Raw genomic sequence first — 6,321 nt, 5'->3', positions numbered from 1 at the left:
CTTCACTGGACTTTCTTCAATGCATCCATATCCTTTCTGTAACAAACAAAAGGAATTTTCTTAACCTATGGAACTCCTTGCCAAAGGATGTTTTGAAGACTAGGACTTCAATAGGGTTAAAAAAAGAGCTAGATAAATGTATGGAGGAAGCTTCAGTGGGTAGCCGAGTTAGTCTGTACAGGTAAACTGAAAAAACAACAATTAGTCTGGTAACACTTTATACCCTAAAGAACATCTACATGTTTTATTAGTTTATAAAGTGCTACCAGACTATTTGGCTACGTCTAGACTGGCATGATTTTCTGAAAATGCTTTTAACGGAAAAGTTTTCTGTTAAAAGCATTTTCGGAAAACAGCGTCTAGATTGGCACAGAAAACAGTTTTCTGTGCAAAACAGTTTTCAGCTGTCTACGCTAGCCCTCTTGCGCAAAAGCATTTGCGCAAGAGGGCTTTTGCCCGAATGGGAGCAGCATAGCATTTCCTCAAGAAGCACTGATTTCAGACAGTAGGAAGTCAGTGTTCTTGCGGAAATTCAAGCAGCCAGTGTAGACAGCTGGCAAGTTTTTCCACAAAAGCAGCTGCTTTTGCGGAAAAACTTGCCAGTCTAGACACAGCCTTTGTGTTTTTTTTTCAAATTCAGGGAGGTTAGGTCAGTCAATGTCTATTAGCCAGGATGGGTAGGAATGGTGTCCCTAGCCTCTTTTTGTCTGGAAGTGGATGACAGAAGAGGGAACATGTTATGACTTCCTGTTGTGTCTATAGATGCCTGAAGGGCTGTTTGTGCTATTGATTGACCCTCTTTTATTATGGATTGGAGCTGGATCCTTTTTTGCTCAGAGAGGTCTTAGAACAGCTCCTGTAGTTGGTGTGGTCATTGCCAGCCAGGAGAGAGCTGTAATTTGATATTGAGAACTGGAGAGTAGCAGAAGAATAGACTTTCTTGCCAGAGATATCCAACTGCTTATGCTCCTTCTCCTGGGGCATGGCCTTGTACTTAGGCTGTCTGGAGTCCATGACCAGTGAATTCAAATGAGGATGTGAGAGGAGAAAATTCATCCATCCCCTTGGCTGGGATGCAATATTTTCTATCCGCTCTTTGGTTAGTAGGAGGGATAGAAGCTGGTGTTTGCCAAAGTGCCTCTGATGGCTTTATTAGAGCCTCATTGATTGGCAATGCTATCTTAGAGGACGTTGCTGATTGAACTATCTTTCATAGCTTGTGTTGTTTTCCCTGCACCTCTTGCAATGCAACATCCTGTGACTGAGCCACTTGCTTGAATAAGTTCAGAAATTGTTTCAGGTTGTCAGCAGGGGGAGAGGAAGATGACTGGAAACTGCTTCATCTGGAGAAGACGATGACTGGGGAACCGGTAAAGAGCTGTCTGAGTTGGAGTGATGTAAATCATCATCCTTGTCCGCTGGTGCAGTTTGGGTCATTACAGAAGGTGGGTGTTCAGGACAGGATGGTGAGGAATGAGTAGTCATGGCTGGAGAATGCGTTGCATATGTGCTGGTGTGGAAATGGGCATGTCATGTGGATGATGATGGTGGGAGGAATGGGAGTAGCATTGGTTCCATGGTTCCCAAGGGGGCCACTGACTAAGGCTGAAACTGTTGTGGAGTGATTAAAAGTTGATTAAACCATGAAGATTGTGGTGGGTGGTAAGATGATCAGTGCCGAGTAGAATGCCATGAAGTCATTGAGCCCATTGTGAAGGAATGTTGTGAAGAGAACCTGCTCTCTTGCCCAGTGCCGTGAGCAGTGCCCAATGATGATGGTGTAAGAAAGTAGGAGATAGGTTCTAAAGCTTATTGGTGCAGGCTAAGATGATGAATATGTGGAGAATGTGATAGAGAAGGTGCACTCGGCACTGGTAGAGATGGTGTATGGGGCTGCAGTGCTCAGTGTATACGGAGTATTTTATGAGACTCCTTCTTTGGCTCTAGTGCCGGAGCATGTTTCAGTTCTGGCTGTTGCGGAGTGGCATGTTCAGTTGGTGCCAAGACAGTGACATATCCGGTTTTATTGGTGCTGATAAAGACACGGAACAGGTCGGTACGGAGAAGGTAAACCTCTTCTTTGGTTCCAACTCAGCTCTCTTTGAGGGTGTTGTTCTCCTCTTCTCCACGGTACGGGAAGTAGATGGTGGTTTGAAGCCCAGGACGTGGAGGGCAAAGACCACGCCGGGGAGGTCTGAGACGTGTGAGACTCTCAAGGGTGATGAATTAGCCCTCTTTCAAGGAGTAAGTTGCTCTGCCAGTTTGGGAGACTTATCCTGCAGTGGTTGCAGGGATTTTTCCTGTTTTTTAGTCTCATTTTGCAATCTTTCCTGGCTCTGGCCATCATGTTCTGACACTGTAGGTATTTCTGTACCACATGGCCTTTGCCTGGACATTTTATGCAGGATGTGTGTCTGTTTGATGTAGGCATCGAGTCCCTGAACCATCACATTTCTTAAAACCAAGAGAGCCTGGCATTTTGAACAGTAGAACTTAAAGGTTTCAGAAAGCATTTTAATTGACAATATAATCAATCTCTGAAAATTGCAAAAATGACTCTAAATTAGCAATGCAGTATCCTCTAAAAGAGGGTGCACCTAAAGAGATGACAGAACTACATTAAAAACCATTGACAGGAATGGACAAATGCAAACCATGAAGGGTTATATTGGCTTAGATTTGGTCACCCCTCTTTTCCTCAGTCTTTGAATGGAAAGTCTAGAATAGCGTGCAAGGGACAATTTCCTCCTTTCAAAGAATAAGTGGCCATGGGGTTTACTGAAGTACCAGCCACAGAAAAGCAAGTTATCGCAAGATGAGAATGGAGAATTTTTTCATCCTGGAAACTTGAGAAGCTTCACCATGGGTAACCTGTGTATTATGGAAGTGCTCAAGGAAAAAAAAATCACATCCCACTGTTCTGTAGCAGGATCTGTGTTGTTAGCGGGGTACTTGCTTTGAAGTACAGTGAAATGCTACCTTTCAGGGGTGCGATTAAATCGTTGGCATTCATTTAGTGTCAGAGCAAATGATTCCTAAAGTGTCAGGATATCTTTCAGACACACAAGTTATCTCATATAAAACCAATTCATATGTATCCTTAATGTAAAAAAAGAATAAAATATAATGGAAGAAAAATTCATGCGTGTCCATCAAACTACACTTTGATAGAGGAAATGAAGACTTTGGTCCAGAAATACCCAATAACTGACAATGACACTCATTGATGCTGTGGGCCAAGTTTTCAATCCAGCCCCTTTGAAGCCGCACTTCAAAGCCTTCTCACACATTCATTTCCTTCCTGTTCAGTTATTGATCCTAATGCTGCTTATGATGGTATGAAATTGGAAAGCAAGGGAAAGTAAAATTCATCCTGGGAGAGAAACATTTATTTTGCTTGTTAAGGAATTATTAGGTGGTGGCTTATTTTCTTTCCTAAATACCTTTGTGAAAAAGGAATCATGTGCACGACAATCAGTTACACACACTGTAAAGGGCTTGTGAGCTGTTGGCTAAAGCTTCAACTTCACTGTGGTGCTGAATTATCTACAAAAGCCATTTCTGGTTTCATACCGGTCACTGCCAGGACCTTCTAATTATCTGCAGACAAACACTGGGAAATGACCTTGTTAAAATATTTGGTTTTTATACATAACCATTATTGAAGGATGTTATACAAGGTGTGCTATTTATCCATACACTGTCTAGGGAGACATAACACATCAACGCCTTTGATTTCTCATGTCTGTCTAGGAGTCCAAAGCCATTCCATCATCACCTTACCTAAGCACCTTACATAGAATAATACAATAGGTTAGAAGAGACTTCAGGAGGTCATCTAGTCCACCTCCCTGCTCAAAGCCCAGGCCATATTTACTCTAGTAAGCAAGCAAACAACATTCAGCTCCTCCAGCTGCGCACCCTGGAGTGGCAGCGACCATAGAGAGGTGCTTCTCACCTGGCCCCAAGCTGCTGCTCTGAGAGAGGATTGGGGCATCCTGCATACTGAATCCCTCATGTCCAGCCCATCCCAGAGCAATGATTTCAATGAAGAAAAGCAAAAATGAATTAAGTGAAGGACCCAAGCAACACCGGGTAAATCTTCTTCTATATTCTAAGTCAAAGCTCAGCCTAAATATCAACTAGAGATTTTTTGAGGGTACACCTTATGCAGCGAGGGACCCCCATGTTCAATTGTCCTCTTTAGAAAATACTGGATATACTAATAGTCAGACTGCCAGGGCTGTCGGTCATGTTCTGTACAATAGCTTAAAAACTGTTGTATGCTACTTTATCATCTATTCAAATTGTAGCCCTCCTAACTCTGTATAAATAAGAATGAAACCTCTTTCCCATTTTAGGATAATGAAGGCCTCTAGTGCATTTGTTATTTCTAGTATTTTAACTGGAAAATAGCACTAACGGAAGCCCAGTCTAGACATTGGATCATTCAAAAGACTATTAAAGAAATATAGACGGTGGTCTGGCATTGTTTATGTCAATAAGGGTAGTTCAAAATAAGACAATATGCAATTTGAGCTATGTAAATTGTGTATCTTATTTCGATCTTATTTTGAAATAACCTGCTATTCCGAAATGTCTCTTACTCCTTGTAGAATGAGGTTTACAGGGATGTTAGAATGGTGAGCCTGTTATATTTCAAAGTAACGGGCGCATTGTGAAGATGCGGAATAGTTATTTCGGGATTCTCCAGCATCCCTCAATAGTGTTGCAGTGTAGATGTAGCCTACAGGTTCATCACCTCTTAATTTAATGGTTCTGGCCAATTATGCTGGTGTCCAGATTTACCATCAAATTTACCATCAAATTTCTCAGTGCAATGAGTTAGAGGACAAATTTCAACGTTAGACATTAAAAGTCCATTTTTATTAGCAAACTCTGAATGAATTTGAGCTAAAGGCTCATCCCTTTTTATACTAGTTTTCATGGTTGTTATTTTCAACATCTTTCTCAAACATTTAACTCACTAATATATATTTAACACAGACCAGTTGTATAAGCAACACTCAAGTCACTAAATTCTGCTTCTCAGTTACATTTATCACCATGTATAGTACATACAGTTATTACCACTTCCTATAAATGTTCACAACAATGCACAGAATATAAAATTAAAGGAGGTTTTACTGTGGAGAGTTAAGAAAATAAACCAATGAAATGAGATTTCAAAATAAAAAGTTCCTTTGCTACTTTGCTAAAGAAAAAATACCTTTTTTTGTAGCATGTAAATGGAAATCCTTTGTTAAGCACTCTAATGTTGTTGAGTCTCTGATCACAAGCAAATAAATTCTTGGTACCCTATCAAGGTCACCAAACTGTAACTACTCTACGGCTGTTTTATTATCTGACTATATCAGATAACAAATTGTGTTTTTCAGAAATATTTGGTGTGAGGGGTGGGAAATGGCAACAGAAACAAAGTTTAAAGCAGAAGCAGGGAATCTTTTTGGCTTTTTTAGTACCTGAGCTGAGGCCATGGTACTTAACATAGCACATTCCCCTCACACACCAGAGCCTAGGGAGACCCAGCCTGGAAAATTTTGTGTGCTCCAGCCCCACTGGGGAGATGGGGGGATCTGGAGCTCCAGCACAAGCTCCCCAATGCTGAGCCTTGGGGCCCAGATCCAGGCAAACCAGGGGCCAGATCCAGCCCCAGGGCCTGAGGTTCCCCACCCATGGTTTAAAGCATGAAAAATAAACTGTCAAGCAAGCCTGGTTCAAGAATTCACATTTTGAAGTTGATTATACATAATAGTATCTCTGGAGTGGTCAAGACATAGCTGTGGTTTTGTGGAGTTCAATGCATTCCCATAAACCTCATTTTCTTATTCTCAAGTATTGTCATAGACTTAAAAAATATTCATCTACTGATTGTCCTCTGGTTTTTCCCCTAGGTGCAATTCTGTTTTCCCAATGGCACGGATATCTCCTGCTGCACTGAAGATGAGGGTTACGGTGTCTATACAATGTCATTCAAAATAAACCATTTTACCTGAGCAGCTGGATTCTGTGGTGCTGTGTTAAAGGTGCTGATCCCCATCAACGGAGACTGATTCAAATCCCAACTAGCCAAGCACATGGAATCAAAGGTTTCTGTCTAGGACAGCAGCCTGGTGAGAGGCTACACATGACAACTTCGTAGGCCAGGTCTTAGGAAGGTTGGCTCAAGGTATTTGACTCCAGCTACGTAAATAACACAACTGGAATTGACGTACCTTAAGCGGAGCTTGGCATCTCTTCACAGTGGGAGGTCAAGGGGAGCAAATGCTCCCATTGGCTTCCCTTACTCTCACAATTGCA

The 6,321-nt window shown here is 41.8% G+C and overlaps 1 long non-coding RNA gene across 1 annotated transcript; it reads left to right on the top strand.

Annotated features, from left to right (window-relative positions):
• Positions 1-1,741: 1,741 nt before the first annotated feature.
• On the top strand, positions 1,742-6,017 carry LOC142829004 (uncharacterized). Its single transcript, XR_012903221.1, has 2 exons — positions 1,742-2,067; positions 5,916-6,017. It is a non-coding gene; the product is annotated as an uncharacterized LOC142829004 (long non-coding RNA).
• Positions 6,018-6,321: the final 304 nt, after the last annotated feature.

Source organism: Pelodiscus sinensis, chromosome 4 (genome assembly GCF_049634645.1).
Source record: "Pelodiscus sinensis isolate JC-2024 chromosome 4, ASM4963464v1, whole genome shotgun sequence".
Lineage (NCBI taxonomy): Eukaryota > Metazoa > Chordata > Testudines > Trionychidae > Pelodiscus > Pelodiscus sinensis.
This window is presented reverse-complemented; position numbering and strand designations above follow the sequence as displayed.